Source organism: Desmodus rotundus, chromosome 4, assembly GCF_022682495.2.
Source record: "Desmodus rotundus isolate HL8 chromosome 4, HLdesRot8A.1, whole genome shotgun sequence".
Classification (NCBI taxonomy): Eukaryota; Metazoa; Chordata; class Mammalia; order Chiroptera; family Phyllostomidae; genus Desmodus; species Desmodus rotundus.
In genome coordinates this window covers 93,306,178-93,320,910 of record NC_071390.1, presented here as the reverse complement: position 1 = coordinate 93,320,910, position 14,733 = coordinate 93,306,178, and the positions used below count along the sequence as shown (strand labels likewise).

The following is a 14,733-nucleotide window of genomic DNA, read 5'->3' as shown; positions in this document are numbered from 1 at the left end:
CCTCAAAGTTATAAAAATGGAGAAAATAATGCCTGCGTCAGCCTCTTCACGGTGACCAAATAGTAAATGGGGTCTAGGCAGGGTGCACCAGCATCTTCCACCACGACGCTACTAACCTACTCCCTGAAACACTACTAGAGAAGCAGAAAAATTTATTTCTGAGGTTGAAATGTTGTTTTTGAAGGAGATGTATCTAGAGCCTCAGGTAGGGGGAGAATGTGGTAACTGAAACCAAACCAGCTGGGAGGTAAGCAGTTAGGAGAAATTACTGATGCCCTGAAGGCAAAAGAGCACTGTGGTGCGCTGGGCTGTGACCTCGACAGCACTGGGTCCTTCCAACAGCCCATCGCAGCCCTGACACCGCACTCCTACGGTGCTGGGTAGTCCTAGCGCTCCTGCGTGATGATGGAATTCTGCAAAAGACTTCAGCCGGTCTCTGTAAAGCAGTCAGCCTGTCTGCACAAAGCTGAGCTGAGATGCTGCGCAGCCTTTCTGTCAGCAGCATTGTCTCAGCCTGGCTTGTAATGATGAAAGTGTTCCCTGCCAGCGATGCCTGAATAAATCGCCTTACTTTTGATGAATAATAGGAAAACGATGAGGAGTTAATGGTTCGCTACTTCCCATGAATGCTTCTGCCAGTTTTACACATAAACAATTCTTTTGAGCCTTTGGTTAGTTTTGATTTTTTTTCAGGTCTCTTTAACATTGTCCTTCCATTTTACGAGTATATAACAAGAGATTGTGTTCCTAAACTTGTAGCTGACTACCTGCAAAAAAATAAAATCAACATAGGTCCACTTCTAAGCCATATCTTCCTTTTTGAAAGAATAAATGGGGCATTTGAAGTACTCCTGGATGCACCTGTAAAAACAGTATCTCAGAGCTAAAGGGGAGAACAATAACTTGAAGTTTATTTAAAATAAAAAAGAGCTAGGGACAAATAAGCAGGCCTTTACTTTTTTTTTTAACTAGACAAAAAACTTTATTAACCTTTGTTTCAAACTTTATTCCCCGGCTTCTTCAGCTTAATTAGGTGCAAAAAAAACATGATTTGTGTATAAGTAAAAACTGAAAAGAGCGATAGGATCCAAGGGACTTGGGCTTAAAAATATTAGAGATCTAGATCTTATCAGATCCCTGAACAAAATTTGAAAAAGCACTCATAATATAAAATAGCTCCCAGTAAGTTCTTCAAGTTTTATCTTCTTCAGAAGTTGACTCAATTCAGTTAGCGTCATTCTTAGAAGCCTCATCAAAATCCTCCACAAGATCTGGAACTTCATTGTCATCACCCTGTCCGGTAGCAGGTGGTGCTTTCCATCCACCGGTTGCTAGGGCAGGACTTCAGCCAGTCTCTGTAAAGCAGTCAGCCTGTCTGCACAAAGCTGAGCTGAGATGCTGCGCAGCCTTTCCATCAGCGGCTTTGTCTCAGCCTGGCCTGTAATGATGAAAGTGTTCCCTGCCAGCGATGCCTGAACTTTAGGGCTATTAAAGTGAATAAATGTTCCTCAGTTTGTGAATATACTTACCTCTTCAATACCGGAGATATTGTTTACTCCTAACTTCTTTAAGAAGAACTGAAGTTTGTATCATCTGCTGTAGCTTTTTTATGAACCTCCTTCTTTCTGGTGCAATTGTACCTGTAGTTTGGTGAGTTTCTCCTGATTCATGATAGTTTCTTGTATCTTGTTGGAGAGGAAAGGGGTCATGCAGGGGATTCGGGCTGGCGCTCAGGGAGTGTTGAGGAGACCAGCTGAGAATAAGTGCTCATGTGGCAGGGACACGGGATGGCAGCTCAGGCCTTTCGGGTTTTAACGCTACGTCTCAGACAAGTATAGAGGAAGAGAAAGGAGCAGATACAGAAAGCAGATCTATGTAATCCTAATGTGTCTCACATCTTTTCAATAGGGAAAACTCTGGTAAGTCAACAATGGGTAGATAACATTGGTAAGGAAGAGTGAATCTTAATACAGGCCAAAAGATGGTAAGAGAGCAAGGGGTAGGTGTGAATGTTAACAGATATATTCAGAGATACTGAAAGAATGTGTGCTTGTGATTATTGACAGCTTTAGGATGAAGAGAGGTGCCTAAATAAAGGAAATGAACAACTACCACCCCTTTTCTGAAAGGGCAATGGGCTGCCTTGTCTTAGGTCACCTTTCTGCTCATGGAAGAGTTGATGTAGCAACAGCAAGCTTGCTCTACATAGAGGCTGGATTAGATCATCTTAGAGGCTCTCCCAAATGAGAGGCTGCTAAAAGCCAAATTCCACCAAGAAGTTTTTAATCGAGATGTAATTGACATGTAACATTATATTAGTTTCAAGTGTACAACAAAATGATTTATCAATATATGTATATATTGCAAAATGATTACTACAATAAGTTTAGTTAACATCCATCACCATACACAGTTTCAATTTTTTTCTTGTGATGAGAGCCTTTAAGTTCTACTCTCTTAGCAACTTTCAAATATACAATATAGTCACCATGCTGGACATTATATCCCTAGGACTTATTTATTTTATAACTGGAAGTTTGCACTTTTTGACACCTTCATCCATTTGCTCACTCCCTATCCCCTGCCACTGGCAACCACTTATTTGCTCTCTGTATCTGTGGTGTTTTATTTAAGGTTCCACATATAGGTAGGAAGAGTACAAAACTAAAATAACAATATAAAGTATAGTATAGAAAATACATAAACCAGTAACATAGTCATTTATTATCATTACCAATGTTATGTACTGTAATAATTGTATGTGCTATAATTTTTTTCATTAACAGGTTTATTTCATTTTATTATTTTATTCTTGTTCAATTACAGTTGTCTGCATTTTCACCCCCATCACTCCTGCCCACCCCAGCCAAACCCACCTCCCTCCCTCGCTTCCACCCTCCCCCTTGGGTTTGTCCATGTGTCCTTTATAGTAGTTCCTGAAAACCCTTCCTCCCATTCTTCCCTTCCCCCTCCCCTCTGGCTATTGTTACATTGTTCTTAATTTCAATGTCTCTGGTTATACTTTGTTTGCTTTTTTTCTTTTGTTGATTATGTTCCAGTTAAAGGTGAGATCATATGATATTTGTCCCTCACCACCTGGCTTATTTCACTTAGCATAATGCTCTCCAGTTCCATCTATGCTGTTGCAAAGGGCAGGAGCTCCTTCTTTCTCTCTGCTGTGTAGTATTCCATTGTGTAAATGTACCATAGTTTTTGGATCCACACATTTACTGATGAGCACTTAGTTTGCTTCCAACACTTGGCTATTGTAAATTGTGCTGCTATGATGTATGTGCTATAATTTGATGTGACTGCAGCACAGTAGGCTTGTTTATACCAGCATCACCACAAGTACGTGAGTACTGTGTTGAACTACGATATTATGATGGCTACAAAGCCACTAAGCAATGGGAATTTTTCAGCTTCCTTATAATCTTACAGGAGCACCATCATATATGCAGTCTGTCGTTGACAAAAATGCTGTACAGCTCATGACTGCATTTCCTAATACAGTCTTGTGTTATCTAAACACAACTATGGGTTAGCGCATGAAGTTCTGTATCTATATTTGGTCGATGAAAAGATGTGTGTGTTTGTATAATCTCTATCACCCCCTTACTCAATCGCTTGTTTAGACAAACCAGTCTGTGTTTATTGTTCTGTGTGCTTCCTATTTCCCTGCTTCTCTTTATCCCTCCTGTCTGACTGGGAAGATTCTTCCTTCACTCTCGGTATGTCTGCTCCACTCATGTTATTCCCCCTCCCCATATCATGAGTGAAGGAATGTTTGTTTGTGTCATTCGCTTGGAATTTAGCCTGTACATCCTCTTTTGTTGTCTGTTTTATATGCAGAGACTGCTTTCTTGGTTGCATTTTTCCAGAAGTGCAAAAATCAAAAACGCCAAGTAGAATTTTTCTTTTTCTACTTCCCCATTTTCTTCTTCCTCTTCCTCTTTTATGTAGGAGAACTGGGTTTGAATCTATACCAAAGGCAGTTTAAGAATTGTTATTATTAAGGGTTAAATTTGCTTAGCTATTTTAGATATATATCAACCCCTATTTTATTAGTGTAAAGCTACTACCAGTCAACACATTTCTATAGAGACTGACATATGCTCCAGCACTCTCCTCCTCTTTACAGCAGAGAAGTCAGATGTCAGTCAGTGAAGGCAAAGGTGCCCATGACTCTGGCATTTCTGCTCCATGCAACACCACTCAGCCTTGACTGAGCAGCTCCCTGATCCAGGCTCTCAGCTGGATACAGTGAGGGGCAATGAGGGATCAGAGGCCTCTGACTCTACCAAGAGGCAGGAAGGGGTTGTGCTTACGATATGACCTTGGATTCAGGCAGACCCTAACCTTACTAGCTGTGGGAACTTGGGCTGATTATTTAACTTTCCTTATTTGTAAAATGAGGATGAATAATAGTACCACCTCAAAGGGTTACCTAAGGAGAAAATGAGATAACTCTTTTGAAGCACTTTTCAGGGAGCCTGACAGAAAGAACAACCCTCAAAAAATGTTCACTACAATAATTATGTATAAAAGCAAGTTCACAATCTACGGTAGAAAAGAACTGCAGTCTCGTCTGCCTATCTCAAAGCACTAACTTACACCTGTGTCATAACACAGGTGTAAGTTAGTGCTTTGGAGCAGAGAAGGGGATGCGCTTCTGAATGAAGAACTCACAGGAGGCTTTGCAGGTGAGCAGGAATTTGAGGCAGACTTTAAGTAATCCTGGAAAGTAGAGAAAAGTCCTCACTGGGTCATTTCTGTTGTCCTTTGTTCAGTGTAACTAGTATGTCTATGGTTTCCAGGAAAGAGGAGTTTGACTTTTCTTCTATCCACATTTGGAGGCCTCCTAAAATCTATAGTAAAGTCAGCTATTTAATTAGATGTAGACTCTCAAAACTCCCAATAACAAGGCAGATAAATTAACATAAAGGATTTGTGTCTCTAGAATTGCCAAGGGAACAATTACATGACTAGTTCATGCTGTGTTGGTAAGCTTTAATTAAACACAGGGTGGGACAAAGTAAGTTTACAGTTGTGAGTATATGAAACTCCAAGTTTATTTCTTGTATTATTATTCATTAATTACTGTATTACTTTTTCCCTCACCCTGTACTTGTTGAGAAACAACTGAGAACTGAGAAACATTCACCTACCTGAGAGGCCAAGGAAGGCCTACAATGTCAAGTGCTTCCAGTTTGGAAAGTACTGAAGGAAAGAAGAAAGTCTCACATCTCGTATCTGGCAGTCAAGGCTCTTCATTACCTGACTCTAGCCTTCTCCTCCACCTTAATTCTCCATATTCTCCAATAAAAGGCCTATGTTCTTTAAAAGCCTGTGTCCACATTCTCCCCCAAACAGAAATCCATTCCTCATTCAGCCCTTGCTCATCCCGTTCCTTTTCCCCTTTCTGTCCTCTGGGCCCCTGCAAATCCTGCCCAAACCTTGAGATCCAGGCCATAGTGCCCCCCTGTGGAGATACATTAGCTCCATCTCACAGTCATCCTTTCAGCTCCCACATTGCTCCTGCAGCATTAGGGACCCACCCTCTTCAGCTGCTCTCTGTATTCAGTGCAGAGATCGATCTCTCAAATTCTATTGGAAATCCTTGGTCAAGGACCTTCTTAAATTTCATTACTGTTCTCACCTGCATTTATTTTTATTTTAATTTTTTAGTTATTTTATTATTTTGGGAACCACCCTGCCTGGTTTCAGAAACTGTAACCCCCCCCAAGACTAAGGCTGAGTAAAAAGACCTTGGGACCATAAGCCACTTAGGAGACAAAGCTTATCTTCCCTGTCAGGGGAGCCCACAGCCTCTGCCCCCTTTCACTTCACCCTGCTTCAGCCAGATGGATGACTGGTTAGCAAATGATTGGCAAGATTCCTCAAAGGAGGAATGACCTAAGACAGGCATGGTCACAAAGGGGCCCGTAAGGAAGGACCTGGGGGGCTATAGAAAAAGGGGGTGATGGACCCTCACCGCTGGGCTTTGACATGGCCTCATTCTGTCTGCAAGAAGTCTCCTAATCTCTTGGCTGCCTTACTTCCCCTGCCTGACTGAAGCCTGAAACAATGCCATAGGTAGGTGTGGCCCTGTGCTAGAAAGGGTGAGTTCCCTAGGGCTATTAGGCCTAAGAAAGAATGCATAAAATCCTATGAAACCTACTTTGCTAATACCCTCAATTTAAATGATAAGGGTCCAAGCATGAAGTTTGTTTGTTCCCCAAAGTTTTATGGCCCTTTAACTATCTGACCCTGACTTAGAATAAGCCCTCAGAGTTCTTTGAATGTTATCTATTATTTGTTCATTTCTGCCTGACAATGATTGATGAGCTTTACATATACACCCTATATTCCTATGCAAATTAAATCCAATTAAAGCCTGTCTAGGCAAGGGACAGGCCAGCCCTCTCTTTCACTGAGAGAGAATCCGGGTCATCCCTCTTCCTCCACAGGATTTCTGTAGTCCATGTGAATTTGTATCATCTCATCCATAACGCCACAGACACTGTGGGCCGGTGTCCACATCATTATTGTTCAATTTACAGTTGTCTGCATTTACCCCGCTCAACTGCATTTAGTGCCATGTATACAATAGGTGGTTAATAAACAGTTGTTGGATTCTTGTGCTCATTTCCCTCAGGGCAGGCATATGCTGACCATGAGGAGTCCCATACTGAACACAATTCAGCACCTCCTCTTTCAGAGCTGGCAGATTAGCAGTGCGGTGAGCACCAGTCAGGTCGAAAGGACAGAGAAACTCTCACATGAGGTAGGAAGTGGCCATTGCCCTAGATTTCCCAAGTGGAATTCAAAGGAGGAAGACTCTACTCTGTCTTTTCACTTGTGCGTTGTCAGCACCTAACTCAATGCCTGGCACATAATGAATGCTCAGATAATTGGCAACAGAACAAAGGAGTGACTTCTACTTATAGAGTCAAGGGAGCTTTTTTTCTTTTTTTTTTTTTCTTTTCCATGTCCCCCTATTCACAATACAGACCAGACAAAGGGTCTGGGCTGAGGTGTATATGGGGTGGGTTTACTCTGCCTCCTCTTTCTGTACAGGTAGGGTAAGAACACAGCCTGTGGTAAGCACTGGGAGGCCTCAAGGGAGCTTTTTAAGAAAGATATTTCATTAAGACTTATCTGGAAAGATGAGTTGGAATACAGAGGCATAGATGGAATTAACAACATGGACAAAGAACCTTGATCAAATGATTTTCTCTTAATACCCACTTTTACACATGTTTCTGTGTACTCATCTTCCACAGGGACTAATTGAGCCTCTGATATAGACCTATGTTATAGAGAAATAGCCAATTTTCTTCATTTTACCCTTCCTACAATTAGAGAAAATAATTTGAATAAAATGAGATATTTCCCCATGGTTTAATCACTTAATAAGACAATTGGAGGAAAGAGTTAAGAACATTCTTTTCACAATATGGAGAAATTGACTTTTACAAAATGACAGATGATATATATATATTGTGAATTACCTTTTTCCATCACTACTTATCACCTTTATACCCTCCCTTGCCTTCCCCTGGTAATCCCATGCTGTTGTCTATGAGGTTTGGGTTTTTTGTATGTTTTTTGCTTGCTTAACCCCTTTACCTTACTCACCCAGCTCCCTTACCTCCTCCCCTCTGGCAACTATGAGTCTGTTTCTATTTTGTTTGCTGTAGTTTATTTTGTTCATCAGATTCTACATATATATAAAATCACAAGGTATTTGTCTTTCTCTGACTGGCTTATTTCACTGAGTATAATACTCTCCAGGTCCATCCATGCTGTCACTAAAGATAAGATTTCCTTCTTTTTTATGGCCAAGTAGTCGTCCATTGTGTAAATGTACCGCAGCATTTTTTATCCACTCATCTACTGATGGGCATTTGGGCTGCTTCCAAAAACAGTACACAGTTCAAATTTGTTTCACATCTTAACTTGTAACTAGAAGCATAGAATGAATTGAAGGAGTGGCTTCGTTCGAAACTCTAATGTCAAAATATCATTTTATATTGTATATTTTTAATGTCTATTAAAAGGTATTACACTCAAAAGTAAAAGAATCAGAAACTACTATGATTCTCTGATATACTTTCAAAATTAAAATTACTTTATTGAGGGTGGAATTAAACAAACATTCCAAAAGAATAATCAGGGGAAAAAAGAAAAAGTAAAACTTCATAGGCAGGTTTCCCTGGCAACATGGTTGAAGTACTTTCTGTTCACTATTTGGCCATAATAAGCTCAGAAGTGAGAAATGATTCCACAAAGTTTAGCAATAACTATTAATTATATAAAATTGTGACATATGTAACATTTATAAAAATAGAATTTATAGGAAGCTCTAGGCATAAAGTGGAGTTCACTTCAAAAACTGTGATCTGAGAATATAAATGTTTATTCTTTCTTGGATTTATTTCTTTTGATGGAACTATATTTATATATAGCTTTATTTAATTTTTTAAAATTTCACATAAAAAGTAAACATTAATTGGTCTTTCATATTTTTCCAGTCAAAAATTCTTTGGTCAGGAAGATGGCAGGGGCAGTTTTTGCTGCATTACTTAGGTCCTAGGTTTCTAACTACGGACATTGCTAATGGATGAGGAAAATGTCTTCAAATGATTCTTAGGTGGAGAGTATATATATATATTTATAAACTGTGACTATTTATAAGTGCTTTGAGGATTGCCATAGCTAAACTTAGCTGATGTTAAAGTTAACTTCAGAAAGGAATTCCATATACTTTTCAAGTATTTCAGCTTCTTGTTTTTTCCCACAAATCTAGATTAAGCCTAGCTCAACAAACTGGTAAAAGGAAAATCTTTTACCTTTGGGTTCAAGCCACCATTCATTGGGAAATACTCATTGTGCAAACGTGGCTCATAATTACATGAAGATTTTGCAATCTACCAAGGCAGGGCTGCCCAAGCTACATTACATCCTTATACTGAAACCCTATTTCTGCTTACCTTGCTTATTTTTCTTATAATGTATTTTATATATTTTTCAGGTTCTTTAATACTTTATCCATAGCCAATAAAAGTTTAATAACAAAAACGAAATTGACTCTTCAAACAAACTATATCACCACAAAACATATTGTAAAATATTCAAACTTCATTTAGAATTTTTACTATATTACATATAGATATGATAGATATCAATGCCAGTGCAGTTGCACTAAATTAAAAACACTTTTTGTTAAATGAGTCATTACTAAGTAAGCAGGGACTTAGGGACTTACAGTTCTACTTTATTGAACTGAACATTGCTGTATATATTGCAACATGATTCTAGCTGCAATTTTATATTGAAGTAGTATTATTAAAAGGCATAGTTTCTGCAGTATCAGTGCACAGGGCAATAGCCTCGTACACCCTGATAGTATGTTGTTTCAGGTCCACCCAGTTATATAATGATAAATTTAAAGTTAATCATTGAAAACGTGGCCTTCAAATTCCATCCTTCTTTCCTAATCTAATCAACTTGTGCATGACATTTTAAAATCTAACACAAGGTCATTTACAACAAGGATTTTAAAATATATATACTTACAATTGAATCCCAAAAAGAATGTTTACAATGTATCCTCAATTCATTTCACTGAATTTATAATATTCACTATAATGAGTATTACTTTAGGAAATATATATGTCATCTTTACATGATAAATCTACTCTAAGTGATGGAAGCTGGTTAACATTTTTTTTTTTAAATCTCTATTCTAACAGAGGACTCAAAGAATTTATATGTACAACCCATGGACATGAACTAAGGGGGAAGGATGCTGGAGGTTTGGGGGGCAGGGTGGAGGGGGGGAAAATTGGAAAAACTGTAATAGCATAATCAATAAAAATACTTTAAAATCACTAAAAAAACCCCTCTATTTTAATACAAAAGTTCAAGTACACAAGGTCTGTCCAGAAATTATCCAGCCATGTAATATGAAAAATAGAAACATTTATTGAAGAAGATACAAGAAACATTGTACATAGGACAATGATGCCTCGGTCCTTTTCAAAGTAAGCATTTGGGACCTTTCACATTCTCCCAATTGCCATCAGCTGCCCCATAGTATGTTTCGGAATCTCATAAATGGTCTGAAATTTCTTCCCTTTCTAAGGTGATTTTAGTTTTGGGAAAAGCCAAAAGTTGCAGGGTGCCAAATCTGGGCTGTAGGATGGCTGAGTCACCTGGGTAATTTGATGTTTCTCCAAAAAGCTCTGCACAAGATGTGATGCATGAGCAAGCACGTTGTTATCGTGAAGCTGCCAATCACCAGTTGCCCATAGCTGCAGCCTTCTGAACCATTGAAATAGTTTCTGCAGAGGAATGTTTAAGTTAAGGGAAAGTTTGATGCAGATTCATTGCTCCACTCATTCAGTCATTTTGAATGTGATGACTACACAGTATACATGCTCACTCAACAGCATCTACCACCCCCACTGACTAGTACAGTGAAGTTGTCATTGTTCATGCATGCACTTTCCAGTCCACTTTCCTTGGCTGCCAGGACACATCGATGTAGCCCAAACAGTTCTTGTTATATTAACAATGGTTGGATTTTTCCCAGACAGACCTCACATATATTTTTCAAAATGTATGTTTAATTCTGGCTAGTTTGGCTCAGTGGATTAAGAACCACCATGGGAACCAAAAGGTTGCCAGTTCAATTCTCAGTCAGGGCACATGCCTGTGTTGCAGGCCAGGTCTCCCAGTTTGGGATGTATGAGAGGCAAACTTTCAACATATCCCTTGCACATTGATGTTTCTCTCTCTCTCTCTTTCTCCCTCCCTACCCCTCTCTCTAAAAAATAAATAAATAAAATCTCTTGAAAAAAGTACCTTTACAACCTTAGAAAATGTATATTAAAATGTTAATATTGTTGACCCAAGCTGCCTGCTAATTCCCAGTTGCTCATACAACTGTAAATATTTATTTCATAAAGATTCTATATCTTCACCAAATCTTCTGTTCCTGCTTGTATTTATGAAGCAGCTCCACTGTCTCAGCTGAGGGACGTGTGAAAGGGAAGGTCCAGGTCACCTCACACAACATAGAACCTCGGCCACTTAGAATCCCAAAATGTCAGGACAGTTCAAATGCTGAAATGTAAAACGATCACTTTTAGTGATTTGTCCCATACATTCCCAGCAAGAACGGTTTAAGCAATTATCCATCCTATTAGAGGCAACTTCAGGAAATTCTGTTGTTGGAAATCTTTCTGGCCCTGAGGCCACACCAATTAATTCTCTTTCTCCTGAGTCTCTGATAAGGTTTTCTGAGCTGATTATTGAAGCATCAGCACAACTGCACCAGGTCTACAAAGCAGAAAGGGATTTCTTGGCTGGAAGAGAAAGCATGGAGTAGAGTCGTGTGAGTTCGTTATATATTTTGGAGATCAGGCCCTTGTCTGAGGTATCATTGGCAAATATGTTTTCCATTACTGTTGGTTCTCTTTTCATTTTAATACTGTTTTATTTAGCCATGCAGAAGCTTTTTGTTTTGATGAGGTCCCATTTGTTTATTCTTTCCTTTATGTCCCTTGCTTTAGGGGAAGTGTCTGTGAGGATGTTGCTGCGTGGAATGTCTGAGATCTTCCTGCCAATATTTTCCTCTAGGACTTTTATGGTGTTACAACTTATATTTAAGTCTTTTACCCACATTGAATTTACTCTGCTCCAGGAAGACAAACAACCCAATTAAAAAATGGGCAAAGGACTTGAACAGAAACTTCTCCAAGGAAGACATACAGAGGGCCCAGAGACATATGAAAAGATGCTCAGCATCACTAGCCATCAGAGAGATGCAAATTAAAACCACAATGAGGTACCATCTCACACCAGTCAGAGTGGCCAACATAAACAAATCCACAAACAAATGTTGGAGAGGATGCAGAGAAAAGGGAACCCTAGTGCACTGTTGGTGGGAATGCAGACTGGTGAGGCCACTGTGGAAAACAAGATGGAATTTCCTCAGAAAACTATAAATGGAACTGCCATTTGACCCAGCAATTCCACTGCTGGGATTATACCCTAAGAACCCTGAAACACCAATCCAAAAGAACCTATTCACCCCAATGTTCATAGCAGCACAATTTACAATAGTTAAGTACTGGAAGCAACCTAAGTGCCCATCAGCAAATGACTGGATCCAAAAACTATGGTACATTTACACAATGGAATTCTACGCAGCAGAGAGAAAGAAGGAGCTTATACCCTTTGCAACAGCATGGATGGAACTGGAGAGCATTATGCTAAGTGAAATAAGCCAGGTGGTGAAGGACAAATACCATATGATCTCACCTTTAACTGGAACATAATCAACGAAAGAAAAAAGCAAACAAAATATAACCAGAGACATTGAAATTAAGAACAATGTAACAATAGCCAGAGGGGAGTGGGGAGGGGATAGTGGGGAGAGGGTACTATAGGAGCTACTATAAAGGACACAAGGACAAAATCAAGGGGGAGGATAGAGCTGGGGGAGGGAGGTGAGACTGGCTGGGATGGGGTGGAGGGATGGGGAGAAAATGCAGACAATTGTAACTGAATAAAAATTAAAAATTTTTAAAAACTGAAAAAAAAAAGAGAGAGAAAGCATGGATAAGGCTGGGAAGGTGTGAACAGGAAAGGAAATCCATTGTGCTTAGACTTCTGGATGCCTAGGAGATTGTGGAAGTAGGTGAGACCTACTCCCTGACTCCATCCCCAAAGCCTGGCACCGAGGCTGCAGTCCAGTGGGTGTTAAGTCCTCAGCTGTGGATACTGGCTATATTAACAAATGAATAGTGAAGGCTTTCAAAACCATGTGAAGGCATTGACGTTTTGGGCAACTTGAGTTTTAGCAGCCTAATGAAGGCCTGAGCACTATGGCAAAACACAGAAGGCAGGAGACCTTTCCCACACTTCTGTATTAACATGCCCAGGGGAGAGGTGATTGGACTGAACTAGGTAATGCTCTGGGCAACAGAGGAGGCAAGGAAGGAGAGACCCTGGGGGCTGCATCCTCGGGGCTCAGCATCAGTTTCCATGTGGTGGGCAAGAGTGAAGAAGGCAAATGTGATGCTCTGTCTGTAAAAGCAGAAATGTGACATTATTTGCTGGGATAAGAGGTACCGGTGGAAGAATTATCAGGGGTCCAGTTGATACAGGTATAACACTCAAGTGAAGCTATGCAGGAAGCAGTTGAAAATGAAGAGCTTAAGTTTACAAGTATAAAGGTCAGTTTGTGATACTGGAAGGAAAATTTCTGAGAGCAGACTTTGTGTCTTTGGGCATTAGTTAGTAACTATTATCAAACTGGCTATATTAAGCTATTTGTTTTGCTTAACTAAGTGAAGGTTGTTTTGGTAGTTTAGCCCATTGTTTTCTTGCTTAAAAAGAGTTTGAATGTATGTTCATAATACAATGACCTGGTAGTCTAGACCAGATGTAGAGACACGACACAACGTTGAAAAAGCACTCAGGGGAGAACTTACTGAGAATTTGGATCTCAGGTCAACAGCTCCTTTTGCTAATGAAACCCAAATCCTTGGCACATAGCAGGTGTTCAGTAAATATTTACAGACCCCAGTGAGAAAAATTTCATGTCATCTTTGTAGAAGGCTCTCTGACTGCTCTTCCAGATGTCACAGTTGACGTTTGTGTGAATTTTTCCTATTCTGCATCTACCCTTGCCCCACCCTCAGAAGCAACAAGAGCAGTGGCGAGAACGCCCCTGTTGGCCGGGCTTGCTCAGAGGAATTCGAGCTGTGGCGAGAAGAGCCCAGGCTTTGCACTGATTTGCGTCCTGGTGCTGCCTCTACAAGGTCTAGCAAGTTACTTGTTTGTTTTTCACAGTCTTGGTTGCTCAACTGCAAATGGCAGAAATAACATGTGACCTTTAAGGACTGGAAGAAAGCACATTTAAAAAAGCACTTGGCAACTGTAAAGAAAATTTTGTGGCATTACTTGAAGAAGTTAGCATCTTTATGATGAAATAAAAATAGCTATAATGAAATCAACCCAGTGTGGAAAACCAAGGCCCAGAGGATTTTTAAAAATTGGTTGATATAAGACAATGATATAGCAAGTATATAACAAAGTAATCAGCTGTACCAATCTTGCAAGGGTAAAAAATCAGAAATAGGGGGATAATGGGGGACATCTGTACTAGTATCAATGATATAAAAATCAGAAATAAAATACAAGAGAAATGAGTACATTTATAAGTATCAAAATTTAAAAGTAGCCTGTGTAACGAAGATAAGATCACCATAAAAGGCCAAGTACCTTTGTCCTGAATAGAGCAGTTCAAATCCTTCCTGGATTTTTTTAAAAGGTAAACTATGGGTTATCAACTGGTCCAGGTCAAATTTCCTTGCCAGGTATTCAGTCACTAATTTTGGAACATCATCTCTGCTTTTCCAACCTGTAAATAAGCACATATTTTCTCTTTAGACTTTATAAAGTAATATTTATATTTTATTATATTTGTATCTTCTCTCTTTTGCCTTTTTACCTTTTCCCCATGTTGAACTCTTCTCAGCATTGCACAAATAGGCTATTCTTCCATCTTAAGAATCTATTCTCAATCTCACACCAATAAGCTATTCTCCCAAAGGCCTAAAAAACCCCCATAATGTTCCTTTCATGACCTCGTATCTCCTTCTAGCTGCTCCAAATTTCTGTTGCTTTTTTACAAGTAACTTCTTTATTTTAGAG

The 14,733-nt window shown here is 39.5% G+C and overlaps 1 non-coding gene and 1 pseudogene across 1 annotated transcript; both read right to left on the bottom strand.

Annotated features, from left to right (window-relative positions):
- Window positions 1-1,224: 1,224 nt before the first annotated feature.
- Window positions 1,225-1,709, bottom strand: LOC112317698 (transcription factor BTF3 pseudogene; annotated as a pseudogene).
- A 5,279-nt stretch (window positions 1,710-6,988) lies between these two features.
- Window positions 6,989-7,120, bottom strand: LOC112317916 (small nucleolar RNA SNORA51). Its single transcript, XR_002976165.1, has one exon. It is a non-coding gene; the product is annotated as a small nucleolar RNA SNORA51 (small nucleolar RNA).
- Between the last annotated feature and the right edge of the window lie 7,613 nt (window positions 7,121-14,733).